This window comes from Plecotus auritus (genome assembly GCF_963455305.1).
Source record: "Plecotus auritus genome assembly, chromosome: X".
NCBI classification, from domain to species: Eukaryota; Metazoa; Chordata; class Mammalia; order Chiroptera; family Vespertilionidae; genus Plecotus; species Plecotus auritus.
The window spans coordinates 58,932,183-58,958,650 of record NC_137784.1 but is presented as its reverse complement, the minus strand read 5'-3'; the positions used below and the strand labels follow the sequence as shown (position 1 = coordinate 58,958,650).

The 26,468-nt window shown below is 41.8% G+C and overlaps 2 pseudogenes across 2 annotated transcripts; one reads left to right on the top strand and one right to left on the bottom strand.

The window, feature by feature from the left end:
* Positions 1-227: 227 nt before the first annotated feature.
* Positions 228-1,198, top strand: LOC308239822 (magnesium transporter NIPA2-like; annotated as a pseudogene). The gene has a single exon. The product of its transcript is annotated as a magnesium transporter NIPA2-like (transcript).
* A 23,177-nt stretch (positions 1,199-24,375) lies between these two features.
* LOC308239315 (DDB1- and CUL4-associated factor 13-like) lies at positions 24,376-26,126 on the bottom strand (annotated as a pseudogene). The gene has a single exon. The product of its transcript is annotated as a DDB1- and CUL4-associated factor 13-like (transcript).
* Between the last annotated feature and the right edge of the window lie 342 nt (positions 26,127-26,468).

Sequence of the window (26,468 nt, the reverse complement as noted above, 5' to 3'; positions counted from 1 at the left end):
ACGGCGACGGAGGCGCTGGCGGCGCGAGCGCAGGGGAGGTCGGTCCCCTCGGCCTGTGTGAGGGTGTGAGCAGCGGTGACCAGAGGGGAAGCCGCGCTGCGCGGTCGGCCTGCCCACGGCCCACGGGATTTGAAAACCGCATCCTAGCCTCCAGCACCAGCATCGCAGTCCGGTGATCCATGTGACTCCCGGCACCTCTTCCATAACAAACGCAATGACCCCCGGGGCGCGGAAAATATGACTTCTGTATTGGTCTGGGGCTGGCTATGAGCTCCAGCATTTTCATTGGAGGGAGCTTCATTTTGAAAAAGAAAGGCCTTCTGTGACTGGCCCACAAAGGCTCCATGAGAACAGGTCAAGGTGGCCATGCATATCTTAAAGAGTGGCTGTGGTGGGCTGGACTGCTTTCAATGCCATTCTTTCCTCATGCTTCCTCAATGAAAGGCTGAATCTTCACGGGAAGATTGGGTGCTTGCTGAGCAGTCTGGGCTCCACAGTGATGGTCATTCACGCGCCAAAAGAAGAGGAGATGGAGACTTTAAACGAGATGTCACACAAGCCCGGGGACCCAGGTTTTGTGGTCTTCGCAACACTTGTGGTCATTGTGTCCTTGATACTAATCTTCGTGGTGGGACCCCTCCATGGACAGACGAACATTCTCGTGTACATTCATGATCTGTTCTGTGATCAGAGCGTTTTCGGTCTCCAGTGTGAAGGGCCTGGGCATAGCTATCAAGGAGCTGTTTGCTGGCCAGCCTGTGCTGCAGCCTGGGCCCTGCTGCTGAGCCTCCTCGTCTGTGTGAGCTCGCAGATCAACTACCTAAACAGGGCTCTGGACATATTCAACACCTCCCTCGTCACCCCCATCTACTACGTCTTCTTCACCACCTCCGTGCTCACCTGCTCAGCTATTCTCTTTAAGGAGTGGCAGGACATGCCTGTGGATGACATCATCGGCACCTTGAGTGGCTTCTGCACAATCATTGTGGGGATATTCTTGTTGCACGCCTTTAAAGATGTCAGCTTTAGTCTAGCAAGCCTTCCCGTGTCTTTCCGAAAAGATGAAAAAGCGATGAATGGCAATCTCACTAATATGTATGAAGTTCTTAATAATAACGAAGGAAGTTTAACCTGTGGGGTTAAACAGCACACTGGGGAGAATGTCTCCCAAAGAAATGGAAATCTGACAGCTTTTTAAGAAAGAAAGAATCAAAAGTTGATAAGTGAATTTGAAAATCAGAATGTGTCAGAAAAAGCAGTATTCTCAAATAATGTTCTCTAGAGACAATCTTTTTTAAGGTTTCACTCATTTGGACCAAGAAATTACTTTTCTTATATTTAAATGATGGTAGCTCACTAAAATAACCTCAGTACCTGGCCAATTTTTGTTAACATTGTATTATTGTAGCGGTATTAAATTTTTTCTTTCACACACACACACAAAAAGAACAGCCCTAATTAGTTAAATTTATCTGCTCAGATTTTTAAAAAATATATTTGGGAAGAAAGCACTTAATATATGCCCCGGCCCGCGGGGCAGCAACGAGGGCACGCAGGAACCACCTAAGAGAATGAAACAAACAAGGAACGCGAAGAACCGAGGCAAGACAAGGTTCCTGATCAAGCCTCGTTTTTTTATTCGAGTGTTGCGGTATATAAGCACTCAGGAGGGGAGGGGTAGGATAAGGAGTTGCCATGGGATGATTGGTTGGGGACTGGGTATCTGTCCTAGCTGATCGGTTATTCTGATGTGGGGGGTTCTTCTGGCCCTTGGGCGCACGGGCTTTCTTTGTCCTTGCTCTTTGTCCTTGTTCAATCAGGAAGTAGGGCTGACCAGGAAGTAAGACCAAATTCTGCTTTTATGGCTCCCGGCATCTCCTCCCTTTCTGTTTTTAAGCGGGAGTGGGCTTTAACCGAGCGAGGGAGTAGTGACCCGGCTCCTCCCGTGGGTTTCCCAAGCCCACAGGTAACGACTGTCTCCTCTTGTCTTCATGGCTGAATTATTTCCTGCTAATTCCTCTCTGTTGCAGGAATCCACATGGTCCTGGAGTTTTTTTCTGAAAATATACAAACATATTCTCGACCAAAAGTTAATAAAGGTGTCTTTTCTATAAATTTGACTTGGGATCCTTTTTATTTTTGCCCAAATAATTTTCCTTTGGCTTATTTTGACACCATGTGTGTTTTTCATGGGTGTCTTGCTGTTAGCATAACAAATGAAAATTAATTTTCAAAGTAAAAATTTTTCTAGATGTAATTTACTTACAAGGTATTTTTCCTTACATAATATTACTCCACTATCCCTCCTTTTTTGATTTAATTATTAGGAGGCTTTTGGAAAATATATAATGCAGTCTTGATAACTTTAAATTTTAATTTTTTGCACAAAAATATGACTGCTTTAGGTTCATTGCATGTTAAGCAATTTTACCATGAAATGAACTACAAATAGAAATTTTGGTTAATACTTTAGGAACAGCCTTTTGTACAATTAGATTTTCTTGAATATTCCCTTATTTCATTTAGCCAATTTAAATTAATCTGAAAACTTGACTATTTTACCATCAAATTTAATACTTTAACAACAATTTTAGTTAATGGAAAGGATTATATGCATCCTTGAGAAAGCCCTGAGCACTCCTGGATTTAGGCTAGATTTAGGTATAGGGCAGCTGCCATCAACCACTTCTCTGTTGCCTGGGTCTTAGTCTTAGCTGGGCCAAGTCTCTTGTTGCCTGGGTCCCAATCTGAGCTAGGCATGGGAAGCACGAAGCAGCCATGGGGCAGGAGACCTCCCTCAGAAGGGGTGAGTGTTCAAACCCCTGTAATGTTGTGGGGGTGAGGATCTGTGCCACACCTCTGTTGACCCCCAAGTTTTCTCCTGATGGCCCCCTGCGACTGTGCCTGTCTTAGGTTGCCCCTCCCTTGAGGAGTCTTACCCGTCATTGACTAACCAGCCATCCTCCGGGGCCAAGCAGGGTGATGTAAGGTTCAGTTCTGTCTCCTTGGTAGCCTATGCCCCTATGGCCTCCATGCCCAGCACCTGCCTTGGGATCCCCCCACTGGTGGGGGGCCCCAGCATTGATCATATATCTTGGGGAACCCAGGTTTCTTTTCCAGGGAGGGCCCAGCTCACACCATTGTGCGAGAGACAGATCTATGGTACCATCCAACATGAGGTTTCAACCTAAAGCTCAGGCAACAGCTGTGGGCAATTGGATTGTGAGAAGAGGGTTTCTCTTGGCAAAATGGGCAAGAAGGGCCAATACAGAATGCTCAAGTACCTTCCCAAGAGGCCTTCCACACAGTGGAAGGGATTAAATCCTTTTATGTCCTTTTTATATTACTGCCAATCATTCAAAGAATTAGTTTGTAAGTTTGTTTGGAACAATTGTACAACATGCTGTTATAAAGTATCGAAAATTATAATGACATTGTAGAATAATATCATGTAAGGATATTCTTTGCTCTAAGCCATGACAATTCAATTTCAAACTGGCTGTCAATTTCTTTTTGTATAGACAAGGTCTAGTTACATTTCTGCACCTCTCAAATTTCTCCTTTTTTATTAAGCTGGAATTTTATTTTTTAAGAGTATCTCCATTAGCTAATTTGCATATACAGAGGGATCATGGGAAGCCTTCAGTAACTTTCTTAGAATACTTAATCAAATTGCTTACAAAGACATGGCTTATTCCAAAGGAAAGGGTTGGCCCCTATGGCTTCCAAGGAGACCAGCAAGCCATGTGGCCATCATGGCGGCTGTCTAATCTGTTCTTTTAAAAGACAGTCAAATTTATATTGCAGACAAACAAAAATCTCACTAGCTGTTTCTGGTCTTTATTAGAATTGTTTATAAAAATATTGGCTTTTTATTTAGCTGAAAACCTTGATTATAATTTAAAATGCTAATATATTTAAGTAATTAAAGTAGGTATCTTCATTTAGAAAGCAAAGCAAATTTAGTAAATGTTTTTGTCTGATTCACAAGCAGCAAATGTTGCCCCACCTCTTAGTTTAATTAAGAATGCAGGCAGCTATGGGCTTTTTGTCATTTTAAATTCTGCTGTTGGATTATAAGAAATATTTAGTTACTTCATTTCACCCTTCTTAGAGGACAAAACCTTCATAACATTTAAAATAAATTTATTAATTTTTATTTGATAAGGCTTTCCATGCAATTTCAAGTATATTAGATCTGTTAAATTTTAAAAGATTTCCTTTAAGAAGAGAATAAATTTCTTGTATTACTCCGGGCCCTTGGAGCTTTCCAAGAATCATCTCTGTTAAAGCCTTGAAATTTTAACATGGAAAAAAATGATCAAATATATATATATCCATATATGATTTAAAGATTATAATACTTTTTATAATTATCTTAAGATATCAATTAGATTTTAAACTAGTTTTTGCATAGAAAAATTTGAATTAATCCTCTTTTTTAATTAGACCAATAATAAGCAACTTATTTTGAATTCCTAATTATTAGAGAAAACACATTTTATTTTCTCAAAAATAAGTTCTTATACTTTAGACATTTAATTACCACAACTATATAATTTCTCCCAATTTAATTTGCACTTTGAACTTTTAAAGCTGGCAAGTCAAATATATTTAGCATTTCCTAGATTAATAACACTTTACATTTTTAAGAAAAATACAAGACATAATCAATTAATAGATTCAATTCTGTCCTCTAGGTTTTTTATGAGGCAAATTTAAACTTTACTTTTTATTTGCCAGTAGCTCTGTAAAACTCGGTTTGGTTTATTCTAATGTAAATTACCACATTTTTCAAAGATGGTTCCTGGCAGGAAACTAGATTACCTGTCTTCTAGGGAAAGGGCGTCTACCCCTTCCTCCATTAACAAAGGGCGTAGCCAGTTACCTGGGCTACTTAGCTCTTTATAATTAATACATTATTTATCTATATTTCAACAATTTCTTTGAGATTCTAGAGTCAATTATAATTAAAGCATTTACTTTGGATAAATTCTATAACAGAGACAAATTTACTTATTTTCTTGAAGGCCTTAAAAGTTAATTTTTTTTAACAAGGTTCATTAGCATTGTATTTTAGCCGATAGGGCCTGGGGCGGGGCTTTAGTTTTAGTTTTTCGTCTGTTGGGGGGTGATTTTGTTGAGGGAGGAGTATTCTGTTGGGTAGGACTTAGGGTGGAAAGCTCAGCCTCGAGGGCTTGAATTTCTTTAATAAGTTGGACTTGCTCTCGTTTCTGCTGTAAAATTTCCTTTAAAGAAGAAACTTCTCGAGCAAGGGTTATTTTACCTTGTCTGATGGGGTCAGATGGACGGGAGTTAAAATCTGGAAGAGGAGAAGGATGAACTAGGGAATTGGGATTATAGGGTGGGGGTCTATGAAGCACCGGGGCAGTTAGGCGCCAAGGGTCATCATGATAGCGAGCCGCCTCCTCATCTAAGGTTTCTTGTTCTTCGGGGGTTAGGTGATCTGAACGATCTCTTTTAAAGGTAAGCGAGGGGTAGATATTGGGGATTTTTTCTTGTGGCTTTTCTGGTTCTTTTTTAATATTTAAAGGTTTTTGGTCTTTAGGGGTCTCTGGGGGTTCTCCTGGGAGATCTATAACGACTGAAGGGCATGTTGAGGGGGGACGGGAGTTTTCCTTAAGAATCTCCTCTCCTGTTTTGATGACCTCTTTAACATCAGGGTCTTGAGAATGGATTTTTAGAATGTCATGAATTAAGTTCCAATAAGAAAAGGCAGTAACGGGAATCTTCTCAGGGCCAAGGGCCCGATAAAAATCCTGTAGGGCATCTCCTACCCGTTCCCAGCGTTTTTGATTAATAGTTCCTTCTAGGGGGAACCAAGGGCAGGTATTATGAACAAACTCAAAGAACTGCCTAAGGTCTTTTCTTTTACCCTTATTCCTCACGCTCTGAGGGATATCTTGACACGGTCAAGGAACATTTCATGGGCACTCAAAGAATTCCCCATTATTGGTCGACTGGATGGCTCTCCAAGTGACTCCTTCCCCCACGTAAGCCTCTGGGACGTATAATCCCCGTTCCAGGTCAGCCTGAATTTTCCCGTCAACCCAGGGATTCAGGCGGAATTACTCTCTTTTCGACTCTACCCTTTACTCCCTTGCTTGCGTGAAACAGTCGGTAGGTATAATCCACCTACATGGATCCACACAGACGGGAAGACCCCTTTTGCCCTTTTCAGGGAGTAGGAATTCCCTTTGTTGAGTCTGTGAGGTGAACGACCTTTTGTTCAAAGCATGCTCAAGGTTTTAAGAGTAGATCTAATTGGAGAGAATTCGCGACAAGAAAGCCGGGCGACGGTACTAATTCAAGTGAATCAGAGTTCTCACAGCCGGAGATGGGTACCCTTCACTCTTCCCCAAATCGGCAAGTGAGTGCTTATTAGTGGGCAGGAAAGAATCGACCAAGAGAGCCAATAATAGCAGTCAAGCAAAAAGGGGTGAAATGTTCTGAAATCTTGTTTGAAAAATCGTCTACCTACCTTCCTCCGATCTGTCTCACAGCGGGTGGGACCGTGGCGATCTAATGCTGAGTCTTCACTCGTGGGTCCTCGCGGCGACTCTGGGGGGGTGCCTGGCCAGGGCTTCTCCGGTAGACGTTCTCGTCGGGGGTCCCCAGGGTGCCCCACGTTGGGCGCCAGATGCCCCGGCCCGCGGGGCAGCAACGAGGGCACGCAGGAACCACCTAAGAGAATGAAACAAACAAGGAACGCGAAGAACGGAGGCAAGACAAGGTTCCTGATCAGGCCTCGTTTTTTTATTCGAGTGTTGCGGTATATAAGCACTCAGGAGGGGAGGGGTAGGATAAGGAGTTGCCATGGGATGATTGGTTGGGGACTGGGTATCTGTCCTAGCTGATTGGTTATTCTGATGTGGGGGGTTCTTCTGGCCCTTGGGCGCACGGGCTTTCTTTGTCCTTGCTCTTTGTCCTTGTTCAATCAGGAAGTAGGGCTGACCAGGAAGTAAGACCAAATTCTGCTTTTATGGCTCCCGGCAAATATATATATTTTTTTCCCTTGATAAGCGAGTGTTGGAGCCATAAAAGCAATTTGTGCTTTCAAAAACACCCCACTCTCCCATTTTTTTCTTTAGTCCTAGGAATTGGGGATGATAAAGGCAGGTGGGCTTGAACTGTTTCTAGAGCTGCCTTTCTGGTTTTACAAAGATGTGCAAGATATGGACAACTGCTCTCAAAATTTGGGTTGAAACTTAAGGGACATTATTAGTTGACCTACCTGTCTAAATACATAATCTTTAATTTTCTTTTTTCCCCTCTGGGTATATACTCTTACTGTAGCTTAGGGAGGGGACTCAAAATAGAAAAAAAAAATCACTATCAGGCTCTGACATTAGTTTCCAATTTGGCCAAATTTCTGATAAAAATTATTAAATTATTTCAAATATTTTGTCAGGTTTCAGGTGGGAAAAACAATAAGTATTTTTGGCATTTTAAAATAATTCCATGGACCAAAGAGGGCTACAATACCAGTGTTTTCCTCTGATTGCCAAAAGAGAGAACTGACAGCCTTCGTATCCCAGTTCCCCAATAAGACGCAATGTCTATTTCTACAATCCAATCAGATAAAAGAGATGCAGTCAATTAAAGTTGACATAACTTTTTTCTAACGTAAAGCCTGTTTAAGTGTTCCAATTTTTCTAAGTGTATCAATCCCTACATTTTCATATTCTTTAATCTAATTGTAGTTTGAGTCAGGGCTTCATCAAATGGGTTTTTGTACCACAACTCAGGAATCTGTTATGGAATTGGCGCGAAAAAGGCAACAGTTAAGGACTCCAGGGGCGGAGTGGGGGGGGGGGGCGGGGGTGTCAGGAGAGACCTTCAACAGAGCAGCTCTGCTGGCTCAGGGGATACAAAGATCCAAAGCCTTAACAAGTGATACAATATATATATTGTATCATATATATATATATATATATATATATATTCCTTGGGTTTCTTTGTTTTCTATCTGTTTCCTAACTACCAGCCTTTTGTGGTGGGCTTCACAGCCCCTCCTGAGTCAGTTAGAATGGGGAAATTAGATTGTATCTACATGCCTGTTCTGGGTAGTGCCTCTAGCTAAGCTGTTACATTCTTTGTTTATGGCACTTTGTAAACTGGGAGTAATTAGGAAAATAGGTCTTGCAAGACCAGATTGTTAAGAAAGGGCAGTGACTTAATCATAGGCTACCAAGAATATACACTAGGATAATGATTAACAAAGAGTCAGGCTGCTAGTCCTTCTATATCCTTTCTCAAATCCATCTCAAGGAGTCCTCAAAATTTCTCTTTTCTGTCCCTGACCATTTTAGCTACTCGTGAGTAAAAAGGTTTTTGGTCTCTAGTGGGGGTTAAGCTAAGGAATCCTGGTTTTGTTATTAATCTTTATCTTGACTTAACCAGCCAGACTAATGCCCCAAACTATTGATGGTCACATTTCTCATTGTAATCTCTTTCGTCTTTTAAATTTCTTCACTGTGGGGTAAATAGAGCAGACTTGTTTGGGACATTAGCTCTCCTATGATTCCAAGTATGAGCCACTTCTTCAAATAATAAACCCTTACTTTCTTTGCTAAAAGCTCCTGTTAGGAGGCCAACAGGAGTCAATTTGGTCCCATTCAGCCTTTGCTAATATTGTACTAAAACCTTTGTTTAACTCATCAATGTTTGTTTTATTTAGATACAATTTTTTCTCCAACTTGAGTTACTAGGCTGAATTCATAGGACAAAAATGTTAGGTTGTCTTTTAGTAAGATTTTACCATGCATTTTATAGGTTCTTAACTAAATGTACTCCAGTTCTGTAAGATACAGCCCAGAGAGCTACACTGGGGTACAGAGATGGAATTACTCACATTACTAAAGTCTTTATCAATCAAAGTGATTAGTTATTTTACCTCTGAGCTATGTTATATAAGTCTCATGACTAGACAGTTTACAGAAAAGAACAAAGAGTTACAAGATCTAACAATTCACTAACTCTTACGTCTTTCTATAGTTCAGCCAGCTACAAGTCAGACAAGACAATAGGAGAGGTTGAGTGACCCAAACTTTCCACTGCATCTCAAACCCGAAGTATTATTCCCTCAGCAGGGATGAAGTCAAGGCTTGCTCAGTCTGGTCTATATGAGATGAATAGATGCCTTGAGTTACCACGGAATGAGCTTCCAACGCTAAGTCCCTCTGGGTTTGTTGAAATGCAGCCAGAGTTGGCCCCCCTTCATACAAGATGAGACACAGACTGAAAAGATAATACAGCCTCAAGCAGATTGACAAACAAGATTTCTCCCTCGTGTTTTTTTTTTTAATTTATTAAATTGATTGGGGTGACATTGGTCAACATGAACATATAGATTTCACTTGTGGGTATCTATGTTACAAGATTGGTATATTGCACCACGTGCCTACCATCCAAAATCGCATCTTCTCCTGTCACTTCATATTAGGACCCTCTCTCACCCCACCCCCTTCCCTCTGACAACTACCACTCTGCTGTTTCTGGTCATAATTTTCAGTTTTATATCCCACATCTGAGTGAAATCATGTGGTTCTTAGCCTTTTATGTCTGACTTATTTAACTTAGCATAATGTCCTCAAGATCCATCCATGTTGTTGCAAATGGTACTATTTTATCCTATCTTATGGCTGAGTAGTATCCCATTGTGTATATGTAGCACATCTTATTTATTTATTTTTAAAATATATTTGTATTGATTTCAGAGAGGAAGGGAGAGGGAGAGAGATAGAAACATCAATTGTGAAAGACAATCATTCATTGGCTGTCTGCTGCATGTCCCCTACTGGGGATACAGACTGCAACCCGGGCATGTGCTCTTGAAGGGAATTGAACTCGAGACCCTTCAGTTGTCAGGCCAACGCTCTATCCACTGAGCCAAACCAGCTAGGGCTACCAAATCTTCTTTATCCAGTTCTCTATCATGGGACATTTTGGTTGTTTCCATGTTTTGGTCACCATGAATAATGCTGCAATGAGCATAGGGGTGCATATATCTTTGCGAATACATGATTTCTAGTTTTTTGGGTATATGCCTAGGAGTGGGATTGCTGGGTAATATGGTAGTTCTATTCTTAATTTTTTGAGAAATTGCCAGACTTAATTTCTATAGTGGTTGTACCAATCTACATTCCCACAAGCAGTGAATGAGGGTTCCATTTTTTCCACAAACTCTCCATGCTTATTATTATTATTTTATTTTTTCAATATACAAAACAAATCTATTACCAGATTGTAGATACAAAATAATTAGTCATTTACATGCAATAAATACTAATATTTCAAGAAAAATGATTTTAAATATAATAATATTACCAACACTGTATTAATCCTTTATAATAAAGAGGTAATATGCAAATTGACCATCACTCCAACACACAAGATGGTTGCCCCGATGTGGTCAAAGATGGCTATCTCCATGTGGACACAAGATGGCCACCACAAGATGGCCGGCAGGGGAGGGCAGCTGGGAGGGACCAGGCCTGAAGGGAGGGCAGTTGGGGATGACCAGGCCTGCAGTGGAGGGCAGTTAGGGGTGACCGGGTCAGCAGGGGAGGGCAATTGGGGGATTGGGCCTAAACGGGCAGTCAGATATCCCTCGAGGGGTCCTAGTTTGGAGAGGGTGCAAGCTGGGTTGAGGGACACACACACCCCCACATGAATTTCATACACCAGGCCTCTAGTATAGTATAATAACACAAAGGTAAGAAATAATAAGAATCTGCAAATAGCAAGATTACTTCTATAATTTCTAAAATATTTTTTCCTCTGGCTCTATTTTTGTTCAGCAGTTTATGTTGTTCATTATATTCCACAAATAAGTGAGATCATGTGATATTTATCTTTCTCTGACTGGCTTATTTCGCTTAGCATAATGCTATCCAGTCCATCCATGCTGTTGCAAATGGTAAGAGTTCCTTCTTTTTTATAGCAGCGTAGTATTCCATTGTGTAGATGTACCACAGTTTTTTAATCCATTCATCTGCTGATAGGCACTTAGGCTGATTCCAAATCTTAGATATTGCAAATTGTGTTGCTATGAACATAGGGGTGTATATATCCTTTCTGGTTGGTGTTTCTGATTTCTTGGGATGTATTTCTACAAGTGGGATTACTGGGTCAAATGGGAGTTCCATTTTTAGTTTTTTGAGGAAACTCTATACTGTTTTCCACAGAGGCTGCACTAGTCTGCATTCCCACCAGCAGTGCATGAGGGTTCCTTTTTCTCCGCATCCTCACCAGCGCTTGTCATTTGTTGATTTTCCAACACTTGTTATTGTTTGTCTTGTTGCTAATGGCCACTCTAACAGGTGTAAGGTCGTATCTCATTGTAGTTTTGATTTGCATTTCCCTAATTGCCAGTGAGGTTGAACATCTTTTTGTATATCTACTGGTGGCCTGGTGCGAGGATTCATGTACATAGAAAGGAAATTAATTAGAAGGTGGCTGACAGGGTGGGACTGGGTAAGAAGGGCTGGACACACCCTGGAGCCAACCTCCCATGGTCGCTCCCTGGCTGGCCACACCTGGGGCTATGCTGCAACTCAAAGGGTGTCTGCAGAGTGAATGGGGTCTCTCTGGCAGGTGGGTCCCTTGGCTTAGCCGGGGGGGGGGGGGGGGATCCAGCCAAAACCGGCTCTCCGGCATCCTCTGAGGGGTACCAGAGGGCGAGAGGGCAGTCTGCAAAGTTGCTGTCACTGGGCAGCTCCTGTGTTGAGCATCTGCCCTCTGGTGGTCAGTGGGTGTCATACCTACTGGCATGTCAGCTGGTCGGTCAGTCAGTCACTTAGCCTTTTATATATATACTAGAGGCCTGGTGCATGAAATTCGTGCATGGGGGGGGGTGTCCCTCAGCCCAGCCTGTACCCTCTCCAATCTGGTAACCCTCTCATAATCCAGGACTGCTGGCTCCCAACTGCTTGCCTGCCTGCCTTTCTGATTGCCCCTAACCACTTCTGCCTACCAGCCTGATCACCCACTAACCACTCTCCTGCCAGCCTGATTGATGCCTAACTGTTCCCCTGCCAGCCTGTTTGGCCCTAACTGCCCTCCCCTGCAGGCCTGGTCACCGCTAACTGCCCTCCCCTGTAGGCCTGGTCACACCTAACTGCCCTCCCCTGCAGGCCTGGGTCCCCCCCAACTGACCTTCCCTGCAGGCCCAGTCACCCCCAATTTCCCTCCTCTACCAGCCTGGTCACCCTTAACTGCCCTGCCATGCAGGCTTGATCGCCCCCAATTGCCTTCCCTTGCAGACCTGGTCCCTCCCAACTGCCCTCCCCTGCTGGCCATCTTGTGGTGGCCATCTTGTGTCCACATGGGGGTAGTCATCTTTGACCACATGGGGGCAGCCATCTTTTGTGTTGGAGTGACGGTCAATTTGCATATTACTCTTAAGATTAGATAGGATAGAGGACTGGTGCATGGGTGGGGCTGGCTTGTTTGCCCTGAAGGGTGTCCTGAATCAGGGTGGGGGTTCCCTTGGGGTGTGGGGTGGCCTGGGCGAGGGGCCTGTGGTGGTTTTCAGGCTGGCCACAGCCCCCGGCAATCCAAACAAAGGCCCTGGTATCTGGGATTTATTTGTCTTCTATAATGGAAACTTTGTAGCCTGGAACAGAGGCCAGGAAGCTTGGCTTACTACACCGCTGGGGGCAACTCAAGCCTCCTGCTCTCTCTAGCTCTGTGGCTGCCGCCATTTTTGTTGGGATTTATTGATCTTTCATTCATTCATTTATTTATTTATTTATTTATTTTTAATTATTTTTTTAATTGTTTGAAGTATTACAAATAGTAGTACATATGTCTCTTTTTTTCCCCCATTGACTTCCTCCTGGCCTCCCCGTCCCCCCAGTACATGCCTTTACCTGACCCCTCCAGTGTCTTTTATCCATTGGTTATGCTTATATGCATGCGTACAAGTCCTTCAGTTGATCTCTTACAGCCCCCGCCCCAACCTCCTCTGCCATCCCGCTGTAGTTTGACAGTCTGTTCAATGCTTCTTTGCCTCTGTATCTATTTTTTTCCTTTAAAAAATCTTGCATCTGCAGAATAGAAATAAACATATAATAACAAAAAATGTTTGAGTCCCAATTTCAATGTCCAACAGTTCTGAGTCCCCGTTTCAATGTCAAACAGTTCCTTAAGTGTACATGTCAGCAATGATATCTGGATGGTGGGCACATGGTGGCAATGCAGGTCCGACCCTCTATGGATTGGTCCTAGGCAAGCTGCTGCGTTGCACAGCTGCTGACTGCTAGCGTGGCAAGGCGTCGTCAGAGTCTTCCATCTCTGGACAGTTTCTCCTCTTGTCTTCATGGTTGGAGCAGACCTGTCAATTCCTCTCTGTTGCAGGAATCCACATGATCTTGGGGTTGTTTTCTGAAAATATACAAACATATTCTCGACCAAAAGTTAATAAAGGAATCTTTTCTATATAATTGATTTGAGATCCTTTTTATTTTTGCCCAAACGATTTTCCTTTGTCTTATTTAGACACCATGTGAGTTTTTCATGGGTGTCTTGCTGTTAGCATTACAAATCAAAACTAATTTTGTAAAGTAAAAGTTTTCTAGATGTAATTTACTTATAGGATATTTTTCCTTACATGATATTACCCTACTATCCCCCCTTTTTTGATTAATGGAGGCTTTTGTAAATTTTATAATGCAGTCTTGATAACTTTACATTTTAATTTTTTTGCTCAAAAATATGACTGCTTTAGTTTCATTGCATGTTCAGGAATTTTACCATGAGATGAACTACCAATAGAAATTTTAGTTAACACATTAGGAACAGCTTTTTGTCCAGTACAATTAAATTTTCTTGAATATTCACTTATTTCAATTAGCCTATTTAAATTAATCTGAAAACTTGATTATTATTTTACTGTCAAATTTAATACTCTACCAACAATCTAAATTTACCCTGTAAATATGAGTGGAAAGGATTATTTGCATTCTTGAGTAGGCCCTGAGCATTCCTGGTGCTAGGCTGGATTTAGATATAGGGCAGCTGCTGTCTGCCAAGTCTCTGTCTGTCACCTGTGTCCCGATCTGAGCTGGGCGTGGGAAGCAAAGCAGCCATGGGGGCAGGAGACCTCCCTCAGACGGGGTGAGGGTTCAGGCCCCTGCAAGGCTGGGGGGGTGAGGGTCTGTGTCTCACCTCTGTTGATCCCCAAGTTCTCTCCTGATGACCCCTCTGCGACTGTGCCTGTCTTAGGTTGTTCCTTCCCTGAGGAATCTTACCCGTCTCTGGCTAACCAGTCATCCTCCGGGGCCAAGCAGGGTGATGTGAGGTTCAGTTCTGTCTCCTTGGTAGCCTATGCCCCCGTGGCCTCCACGCCCAGCACCTGCCTTGGAATCCCCTGGCCTGCTGGCGGGGCCCCAGCACTGATCACATATCTCAGAGAACTCAGGTTTCTTCTCCAGGGAGGGCCCAGCTCACAGGATTGAGCGAGAGACAGATCCATGGTACCAGCCACCACGAGGCTTCAAGCTCAGCATGAACAGAAAGCTGAGGCAACAGCTGAGGGAAATTGGATTGTGAGAAGAGGGTCCCTCTTGGCACAAAAGGCAAGAGGGGCCAATATAGAATGCTCAAGTGCCTTCCAAGCGCCCTAATTCCTTCTGAAAAGGATTATATCCTTTCATGTCCTCTTTTTTTTTTTTTTTTAATTGCTGCCAAACATTCCAAGAATTAGTTTATAAGTTTGTTTTGGATAATTGTACAATATGCTGTTGTAAAATATCTAAAATTATAATGACATTGTGGGATAATATCATGTAAGGATATTCTTTGCTTTAGGCCCTGGCAATTCAATTTCAAACTGGCTGTCAATTTCTTTTTGTAACTTTATATAAACTTTGTCAGGGAGGCAAAAACACAAATTATTCCCCCATAACCCCCCACCCCCCACTTATGCCCCACCCCCTTGATGTCTGTGTCCATTGATTAGGCTCATATGCATGCACACTAGTCCCTTGGTTGATCTCTCCCCCTTACCCCCACACTCCCCTACCTTTCCTGAGGTATGACGTGCTGTTCGACGTTTCTCAGTCTCTGGATCTGTTCTTGTTCATTAGTTTATGCCGTTCATTATATTCCACAAATGAGTGAGATCATGTGATATTTATCTTTCTCTGCCTGGCTTATTTCACTTAACATAATACTCTCCAGCTCCATCCATGTTGTTGCAAATTCTAGGAAATCCCTTTTTACCACAGCGTAGTATTCCATTGTGTAGATATACCACATTTTTTTTAAAAATAAATCTTTATTCAGATTATTACAATTATTTCTCCTTTTTCCCCCCATAGCTCCCCTCCACCCCTTTCCCACCCCACCTTCTGCCCTTACCTCCCCCCCACTGTCCTCATCCAAAGGTGTATGATTTTTGTCCATTCTCTTCATGAACCCCCCATACCCCTTTCCCCCTGAGAATTATCAGTCCACTCCCTTTCTATGCCCCTGATTCTATTATATTCACCAGATTATTCTGCTCCTCAGGTTTTTAATTCACTTGATTTTTAGGTTCGCTTGTTGATAGATATGTATTTGTTGTTCATAATTTTTCTCTTTACTTTTTTCTTCTTCCTCTTCTTTAAGAATACCTTTCAGCATTTCATATAATACTGGTTTGGTGGTGATGAACTCCTTCAGCTTTTTCTTATCTGTGAAGCTCTTTATCTGCCCTTCAATTCTGAATGATAGCTTTGCTGGGTAGAGTAATCTTGGTTGTAGGTTCTTGCTATTCATCACATTGAAAATTTCTTGCCACTCCCGTCTGGCCTGCATAGTTTCTGTTGAGAAGTCAGCTGACAGTCGTATGGGTGCTCCCTTGTAGGTAATTAACTGTTTTTCTCTTGCTGCTTTTAATATTCTCTCTTTGTCTTTTGCTCTTGGCATTTTAATTATGATGTGTCTTGGTGTGGTCCTCTTTGGATTCCTTTTGTTTGGGGTTCTGTGGGCTTCCTGGACTTGTAAGTCTATTTCTTTCACCAGGTGGGGGAAGTTTTTGGTCATTATTTCTTCAAATAGGTTTTCAGTATCTTGCTCTCTCTCTTCTTCTGGCACCCCCATAATTCTGATGTTGGTACGCTTGAAGTTGTCCCAGAGTCTTCTTACATTATCTTCAACTTTTTGGATTTATTTTTTGCTTTTTGCTTTTTCGGTTGAGTGTTTTTTGCTTCTTTGTATTTCAATTCTTTGACTTGATTCTTGTGTTCCTCTATTCTGTTTCTGGGTCTCTGTATAATATTTTTTATTTCAGTCAGTGTATGTTTAATTTCTAGTTGGTCCTTTTTCATATCTTCGAGGGTCTCGTTATATTTATCGGCCTTTTCTAGGATATTCTTAAAAAGTCTTATAACGGTGGTTTTGAATTCTATATCCAGTCGTTTGTTTTCCTCCATTTCTTTCGTTTGTGATCTGATTCTTTGACCCTGCATTTTTACTGATTCCATGAGTTGGTAAGGTAGATATTTGTGCTAGGTTTCCAATATGGCCTTGTGGGTCTGCTTCGCCAGTTAACCTGAGGTGGACACTCTTGGTGCACCCCTTTGTGGACTGTGTGTACAGCCTTGTTGTAATTAAGTCTTTATTGTTGTTGGTATCACTGGGAAGAATTGACCTCCGGGTCAGTTGGCTGTAAGGATCAGCTGTGTCTATGCTGGGAGAAGCCCGGTGCTGGAGACAGCCCTATAGGATTAGACTTGCCAAACTGCAATAGCCTCTGTGCTCAGCTTGGATGGGGTGGAGCCTCAGTCTTGGCTTCCTGTCAGCCCCGCCCCTGCGCGCACGTGCGCTTTCAGTCCTCCGCCTTCCCCAGCTCGAGTCTCCGCCTGAGAGTCCAGACTCCCCCCACAAGAGCGTGGGTCCCCATGGGCTCGCCTGGAACTGGGGTTCACTGCAGTCAGAACTGGGGCACAGTGCCGTCAGGAGCCTCTGACTCCCCTCCACCAGGGAAAGCCCGCGGCAACCTCCGCAGCCCTTGTGCGCACCGGCGCGGGCACGCTTTCAGTCCTCAGCCTTCCCCGGCTCACGAGTCTCCGCCCAAGAGTCCAGACTCCCCCCACAAGAGCGTAGGTCCCCAGGGGCTCTCCTGGAACTGGGGTTCACTGCAGTCAGAACTGGGGCTCAGTGCAGTCTGAATCCTCTGACTCCCCTCTACTAGGGAAAGCCTGTGGCAACCCCCGCAACCTTTGTGCGCACCAGCGCGTGCGCACGTGCGCACTTTCAGTCCTCCGCCTTCCCAGGCTCCCGAGTCTCCGTCCAAGAGTCCAGACTCTATACCACATTTTTTAATCCACTCATCTGCTGATGGGCATTTAGGCTGTTTCCAAATGTTAGCTACGGTGAATTGTGCTGCTATGAACATAGGGGTGCATATATCCTTTCTGATTCGTGTTTCTAGTTTCTTGGGATATATTCCTAGAAGTGGGATCACTGGGTCAAATGGGAGTTCCATTTTTAGTTTTTTAAGGAAACTCCATACTGTTCTCCACAGTGGCTGCACCAGTCTGCATTCCCACCAGCAGTGCCAAGAGTTCCCTTTTTCTCCACATCCTCACTAGCACTTGTCATTTGTTGATTTGTTGATGATAGCCATTCTGACAGGTGTGAGATGGTGCCGCATTGTTGTTTTGATTTGCATCTCTCGGATAATTAGTGACTTTGAGCAGGTTTTCATATGTCTCTTCGCCTTCCTTCTGTCTTCTTTCGAAAAGTGTCTATTTAGATCAGATGCCCATTTTTTGATTGGGTTGTTTATCTTCTTTTTGTTAAGCTGCATGAGTTCCTTGTAAATGTTGGAGATTAAACCCTTATCGTTGATATCATTGGCAAATATGTTCTCCCATGCAGTGGGCTTTCTTGTTGTTTTATTGATGATTTCCTTTGCTGTGCAAAAGCTTTTTATTTTGATGTAGTCCCATTTGTTTATTTTCTCTTTAGCTTCCATTGCCCTAGGGGCAGTATCAGTGAAGAAGTTCATTCGGCATATGTCTGAGATTTTTCTGCCTATGGATTCCTCTAGTATTTTTATGGTTTCCCGTCTTATGTTTAAGTCCTTTATCCATTTTGAGTTAATTTTGTGTATGGTGTAAGTTGGTGATGTAGCTTCATTTTTTTGCATGTGTCTGTCCAATTTTCCCAACACCATTTGTTGAAGAGACTGTCTTGACTCCATTGTATGTTCGTGCCTCCTTTGTCAAATATTAATTGAGCATTGTGATTTGGGTCAATTTCTGGGTTCTCTATTCTATTCCATTGGTCTATATGTCTGTTCTTGTGCCAGTACCAGGCTGCTTTAAGAACAGTGGCTTTGTAATACAGCTTGATATCCGGAATTGAGATCCCACCTACTTTGTTCTTGTTTCTCAGAATTGCTGCAGCTATTCAGGGTCTTTTTTTATTCCAGATAAATTTTTGGAAAGTTCGTTGTAGGTCTATGAAATATGTCGTTGGTATTTTAATGGGAAGTGCATTGAATTTATACATTGCTTTGAGTAGTATGGACATTTTGATGATGTTGATTCTACCAATCCATGAACATGGTATGTTCTTCCATCTGTTTATGTCTTCCTCTATCTCTTTTTTCAGTGTCGTGTAGTTTTCCACGTATAGGTCTTTTACCTCCTTAGTTAAGTTTATTCCTAGATATCTTAATTTTTTTGGTGCGATGGTAAATGGGATTGCTTTTTTAGTCTCTCTTTCTGTAAGTTCCTTATTGGTGTGTAGAAATGCCATCACTTTCTTGGCGTTAATTTTGTATCCTGCTACATTGGCGAATTCATTTATTAAGTCTAGTAATTTTTTGATGGAGTCTTTAGGGTTTTCTATGTACAGTATCATGTCCTCTGCAAATAAAGACAGTTTTACTTTTTCTTTTCCAATTTGGATGCCTTTTATTTCTTCTTCTTGTCTGATCGCAATGGCTAATACTTCCAGTACTATATTGAATAGGATTGGTGAGATTGGGCATCCCTGTCTTGTTCCTGTTCTTAGGGGAAATGGTTTTAGTTTTTGCCCATTGAGTATGATGTTGGCTGTGGGTTTGTCATATATGGCTTTTATTATGTTCAGGTATGATCCTTCTATTCCCACCACGCTGAGAGTTTTTATCAAGAAAGGGTGTTGGATTTTGTCAAATGCTTTTTCTGCATCAATTGATATGACTATGTGGTTTTTTTTCTCTCAATTTGTTTATGTGATGTATCACATTTATTGATTTGCGAATATTGTACCATCTTTTCATCCCCGGGAAAAATCCTCCTCGGTCATGGTGTATGATCTTTCTTATGTACTGCTGGATTCGATTTGCTTGAATTTTGTTGAGGATTTTGGCATCTATATTCATGAGGGATATTGGCCTGTAATTCTCTTTCATTGTGTTTTCTTTATCTGGTTTTGGTATTAGGGTGATGCTGACTTCATAGAAGGAGCATGGCAGTGTTCCTTCCTCTTGAATTTTCTGGAATAGTCTGAGGAGGATAGGTTTTAGTTCTTCCTTGAATGTTTGGTAAAACTCCCCTGTGAAGCCGTCTGGCCCCGGGCTTTTGTTTGCTGGAAGCTTTTTGATGACTGCTTTAATTTCTGCCATAGTTATCAGCCTATTGAGATGTTTAGATTCTTCCTGATTGAGTTTTGGAATGTTTTATTTTTCTAGGAATATGTCCATTTACTCCAGGTTGTCCAGTTTCTTGGAATAGAGTTGTTCATAGTATTTTTTAACAATCATTTGTATTTCGGTGGGGTCTATTGTTATTTCTCCTCTTTCATTTCTGATTTTGTTTATTTAGGTCATCTCTCCTTGCTTCTTGGTGAGCCTGGCTAGAGGTTCATCAATCTTGTTTATCCTTTCAAAGAACCAGATCTTGATTTTGTTTATCTTTCATATTGTTTTTTTTTGGTCTCTATGTCATTCATTTCTTTTGTTTTTTAAATATTTTGTTGATATTTTACAGAGAGGAAGGGAGAGGGATAGAGAGTTAGAAACATCGACGAGAGAGAAACATCGATCAGCTGCCTCCTGCACACCTCCTACTGGAGATGTGCCCGCAACCCAGGTACATGCCCTTGACCGGAATCGAACCCGGGACCCTTCAGTCCACAGGCCGACGCTCTATCCACTGAGCCAAACCGGTTTTGGCTATGTCATTCATTTCTACCCTGATCTTTATTATGTCCTTCCTTCGCTCACTGTGGGCTTTTCTTGTTGCTCTCTTTCTAATTCTTTGATTTGTTGAGTTAGATCATTTATTAGCATTTTTTCTTGTTTTTTGAGGGAGGCCTGTAGAGCTATAAACTTCCCTCTCAGGACTGCTTTCATTGTGTCCCATAGCAATTGCATTGTTGTGTTTTTATTGTCATTAGTCTCCAGTATGCTTTTAATTTCTTCTTTGATCTCGTTGATCACCCAATCATTGTTTAATAGCATGTGATTCAGCTTCCAAGTGTTTGAATTTTTTGGAATGATTTTATTATAGTTTATTTATAATATTATGCCATTGTGGTCTGCTAAAATGCTTGATATGATTTCAATCTTTATGAATTTGGGGAGACTTTGCTTGTGACCCAGTATGTGGTTTATTTTTGAAAATGTCCTCTGTGTACTTGAGTAGAACATATATTCCGTGGCTTTGGGTTGAAATGCTCTGAAGATGTCAATTAGGCCCATATGATCTAGTGAGTCATTTAAAATTGCTGTTTCCTTGTTGATTTTTTGTCTAGAGGATTTATCCAGTGATGTCAGTGGTGTATTAAAGTCTCCTACTATGATTGTATTGTTGTCAATCTCTCCCTTGATATCTTCCAGGAGTTTTTTTTTTATGTATTTGGGTGCTCCTGCATTGGGTGCATATATGTTTACCAGAGTTTTATCTTCTTGTTGAATTTCTCCCTTTAGTATTATGTAGTGACCTTCCTTATCTCTTGTTATGGCCTTTACTTTGAGGTCTATTTTATCAGATATAAGTATCGCAACCCCAGCTTTTTTCTCATTTTCATTTGCCTGAAAAATGTTTTTCCATCCCTTCACTCTCAGTCTTTGTGAATTCTTTGCTCTGAGGTGGGTCTCTTGGAGACAGCAAATATGTGGTTCATGTTTTCTTATCCATTCAGCTACCCTATATCTTTTGATTGGTGCATTTAGTCCATTTACGTTTAATGTTATTATTGACAAGTATATATTTGTTGTCATATTTTTCCTTAGTGTTTGTGTTTCTTCTTGCCTTTCTCTTTCTTCTTTTTACAGCAGTCCCTTTAGCATTTCTTGCATTGCTGACTTGGTAGTGATAAACTCTCTTAGCCCTTTTTCGTCTGTGAAGCTCCTGATTCCACCTTCAATTTTGAATGATAGCCTTGCTTGGTATAGTATTCTTGGATTCAGACCCTTGCTTTGTATCACTTTGTACATTTCATTCCATTCCCTTCTGGCCTGGTGTGTTTCTGTTGAGAAATCAGTTGATATTCTAATAGGAGATCTCTTGTCGGTAACTTTCTGTCTCTCTCTGGCAGCCTTTAAGATTTTTACTTTGTCGTTAGTGTTCGCCAATTTAATTATGATGTGTCTTGGTGTTGGTCTTTTGGAGTTCAACTTGTTTGGGACTCTATGTACTTCTTGGACTTGCATAGTTTTTTTCTTGCCAATATCAAGGAAGTATTCTGTCATTATTTCTTCAAACAGGTTTTCTATTCCTTGCTTCTCTTCCTCTCCTTCTGGTATCCCTATTATTCTAATATTGTTTCGTTTTGTGTTGTCCCAAAGCTCCCTTAGGCTCTCCTCTTGCTTTTTAAGTCTTCTCTCCAGTGGCTGCTGTGTTTGTGTGTTTTTTCCTACCTTGTGTTCTAATCCACTGATGTAGTCCTCAGCCTCTTCTAGTCTACTGTTTAAACCTTCCAATGTTTTCTTTATTGCAGCTATGTCATTCTTCATCTCTTCTTAGTTTCTTTTCATGTTGGTGGCATTCTCATTCAGCTCCTTATAGTTCTCATTGAGTTGTGTGTATTTGTCATCCATCCGTTTAAACATCCTTATAACCATTACTCTGAATTCTTTCTCTGTTAAGCTGCTAGCCTCAATTTCATTTAACTCCCTTTCTGGTCATTCCTCTTTTTCTTTCCTTTGGGAGTTTCTTTTTTGTCTTCCCATGTTTTCCTGTAATGTTTAAATTGTAGATCCAATTGCTTTGCTACCCAGGTTTTTTTGGGGATGCTGCTACTGGCGTAATCTCTCAGTTCTCCTCGGCTTGGTAATCTAATGAAGCTCCCTACTTGAGCTATTTGGGTTCTCTTGATGTAGGCCTGCAAGCTTGAGAGGCATAACTTCAGTTTCTAGAAGTCAGCAGCCGTGGAGGGGAGTATCCCAATTTTTGCTGTCTTGCACCCTTAATTGAAATCACGCGTGCCCACTGGGGACTCACAGTGGCACTAAGGAACTTTCTGTCAGGGTGATGTGGCTCAGGGGACCTGCCCTCTGGAAAGGTGTGACTGTGATTCCCAGAGTTCTGTAGTTATGAGGTGGGCAGACTCAGCTTTCTCTGATGCACCTGTGGTGGATAGGCACTTACTCCCAGTGGCGGCTTCAGGAGCACCCGTGGTAAGTTTGCCAGCGAGGCACACTGAAGCATTCTGAAGGGCCCTGGCAGTGTAGCAGTGTAATTGAGGTGCCTAACTTCTAAAGATTTCTCTTTAGGGCAGATCCTATGGCCTCAGAGAGTATTCAGATTCCATGGTGTTAATCAGGCTGGCATCTGGGTGTCGCTATATTGGTTGCCTGGAGACTGAAGGAAGGGGCTATCTCTCAGGAGAAAAAGGCAACCAAGGCTTAGATATGACTCAGCACCAGACTCGCTTCCACCTCTCCTGGACTGTCCGCTGCCTACTCTTCCCAGATTCCACAACCCCACCCCTTCTTCTGCACCTCAGCCACAGGTAAGTGTCTGTATCCTAAAGGTCCTACGAACTAGGTTTAGTGGCGAAAGGCGCAGGCCCCAGCCTGAGGAGGGACCGCGTCTCTGCAAGTCCTTTCTTGCTGGCACTGCGTGGTCTGGCAGCTCTTCAGGGCTGCCTTTGAGCTCAGATCCCAAATCCTGACTCCAAGTTCTAAAATCTCCTACCTCCCACAGTCCTATGAACCCCCCCCCCCCCTTTTTTTTCAGTCAGATGCTTTGCCTGTCCTCAGGGACACGGCTTGGAGCTGTGTAGTTTCTCCCTGACCTTCTTGGCACAGATGTCCGGCAGATTCTACTGCCTAGATCTTTGATTTTACCTTTGTCGGGGGGATCTCTGCCGTTTCAAGCTGCAAACTGTCTCACCGGCTGCACCTCCTTCGCCAATTCGGGCTGGGTTCCACTCGTTTCAGCTGCTTCCTCTATTTGCTCCAGGACAAGGCTCAGGACACGTCCTTGTATTCCGCCACCATTTTGTCTCTCTGATTTGCTAGGACTTAAGCAACTATGTTCATAGATATTGGCCTGTAATTCTCTTTCTTTGTAGTGTATTTTTCTGGTTTGGGGATTAGGGTAAAGCTGGCCTCATAGAAAGAGCTTGTTGGAAGTGTTCCTTCTTTCTGAATTGTTTGGAATAGTTTGAGGAGTATAGATGTTAGTTGTGCTTTGAATATTTGGTAAAATTCCCTTGGGAAGTTGTCTGGACCAGGGCTTTTGTTTGCTGGGAGTTTTTTTTACCCCTTTTAATTACTGTTTCAATTTCATCAGTAGTTATCAGTCTATTCAAGTTTTCTGATTCTTGCTGGTTGAGTTTTTTTTTTTTTAATTTTTATTTATTTTTATTTATTTTTTTTACAATTCTGAGAAAAAAGATGCTTTTTTATTGTGACTTGACCATAATTCTAATTATCATCATTTATGAAAGTTACAGAAGTGCAGGCTAACCTTGAAAGCTTCAAAAAGCCAAATACAAAGTACAGAAAATAAATTAAATTGGAAAATGTATTGACATAATTCTACATGTTATACAAAATCCTAGCAAGAAACATTGCAATAATTATTCAAAGTAATATTAAAGATAATATGGGAGATGTTTGGTCTTAAATGTAAATTTAAATGCACAGTGTCTACAATAATAGATCAGATTGTAAAATTATATTTGCAATTTCTAACAGAAAAAATAAGTTAGTTTGCAAATACTCTGTGATCTTCCAGGAAATAAGAAAGCAGATTAAGGATCAAATGTTGCATAGTTTTATCAACCAGGCCACCTTTGACAGATAATTTTTCAGGGTAGCTAAAATGAGCAATGGTAAAGCTCTACAAATATAACTAAACTATCTGTTATACTAGAGCTAGTACAGCTGACCCCTTGAACAACACAGGGGGTGGGGTGCTGAACCCATGAGCAGTCCACATATAACTTTGGTTGGCTCTCCATATTCACAGATTCCCAATCTCAGGTAGAAAATACTGTTTTGATCTAAGGTTGGTTGAATGCATGGATGTACAACCGGGAATATGAAGAAACAACTGTATATTTATTGAAAAAAATCTGCATGTAAGTGGATCCAGCCAGTTCTAACCCATGTTGTTCAAGGATTAACTGTATTTTTATTTGTAGAGTTTACAAATCAAAATGTAACAAATAATTATAAGCCAGTATTGGCAGGAATACCAAATATTATTTCACAACTGCCACTACGTGCTTCTTCTTCTCTGACACAATCGGCACAGATCCAGGCTTGCTATGCTTGAGGCGATTCACTTCTTTCCGTCGGCGAGCATCTTTCATGATGCACTGTTCTTGAATCTGGCTGTAGATGGGTTTTGGTAGATCGGTTTTGGTAGATGGCGGTGATGAGCGATACGTTTTTATGAGGATGACATCGAAATTTCTCCTTCAACTTCTGGTTATAATCTTTGGCTGCCTTTTCCCATGATGTAAGCACACCCAATTTTTCAGAAGCATTAGCTTTCTATAGACGAATGTTCATTTCATCAGATCCACACATAATGTACTTGCTGTCAGAAGTCCATTTTACACAGCTAATATGATGCTTTCTCTTTGTGTGATATACTTCCCTGCTCCTACTTTTGTCCACAGGAAAGATTTGGATAGATTTATCAAAACTAGCGGACACAAACTCCTTCCCAGTGGGAGAATAATCCACATCCAGCACCACGGACACGTGATCCATGTGCACCATCACAGGAGTGTCCAGTGCACGCATATCAAAAGTATATAAGTTGTAATCTTCATTTGCTGCAGTAAAAATGAAGGTTTCCATACGGTTCCAACAAATTGTATTTGTTCTCATATCTAAGATGACCTTTTTCAGAGGAGTAGCTTGCCTCATATCATATAGTACTATATTCCTGTCAGAAGCACAACTTCCCAAGAGAAATGTCTCAATTGGGTTAAATTTAACACTACTTATACTGTCAAATCCCCAGGTCATTAAACATATAGGACTGGTTTTCTGTTCATCCCAAATGTCTACTTGCTGTCCACATGTGGCAAAAATTCCTTCTTTCCAGTGATGATCAATTCCTGTATACACTGTCTTTCCTAATATTGTATGCAATGGCTCTTCCTCTTCTCCAAAGCCTGGTCCATCCATTTTACACTGCTTCACAGTTTTGTCATCACCAACAGTAAAAAAAGAACTCACACAAAAACGAGTACATATTCCTCTTAAAAAACCTTCATGTATTGTACGGATACAGTTTCGTTTGGTCAAGTTCCAAATTCTGACCTCTCCATCACATGCCCCAGAAAGGACAGTAGCCAGGCTCTTTGGATGCTTTGCCAAGCAATTGACTCCATCTCGGTGACCATCCAGAGAAGCAAGGAATGGTTTTGCAAATACCCGTTCCAGTTTGGTAGCATTTAAAGCTCTTACGTATTCTCTTGGGACCTCAAAAGGATGTAAGGTAGGATCATAGTTTCTTGGAACTCTCTGTAAGTCCAGCTTGGTTTCGCGGACATAGTTGTCCGGGTTCCGGCTCAGCATCTTCACCTTCATCTTGGCTGCCAGTGCTCGCCCACTCCACGAGCCTTCCCTTCTCTGGTTGAGCTTTAGAAGTTTGTATTTTTCTAGGAATATGTCCTTTTTGTCAAGGTTGTCCAGTTTATTGGAATAGAGTTGTTCATAGTATGTTTTAAATTTTATTTTATTGTTTAAAGTATTACATATAGTAGTACATATATCTCCTTTTTTCCCCCATAGAACTTCCCTGAGCCTCCCCTACCTCCTGTCACATGCCCTCATCCCCCCTCCCCCAGTTTCTTGTGTCATTCATTGTGCTTATATGCATGCATACAAGTCCTTTGGGTGATCTCTTTCCCCCCCCTCCCCAACACTTCCCAGCCTTCCTGCTGTAATTTGACAGTCTGTTTGGTGCTTTACTGACTCTATGTCTATCTTTTTGTTCATCAGGTTATAATGTTCTTTATTTTCCATAAATGAGTGAGATCATGTGGTA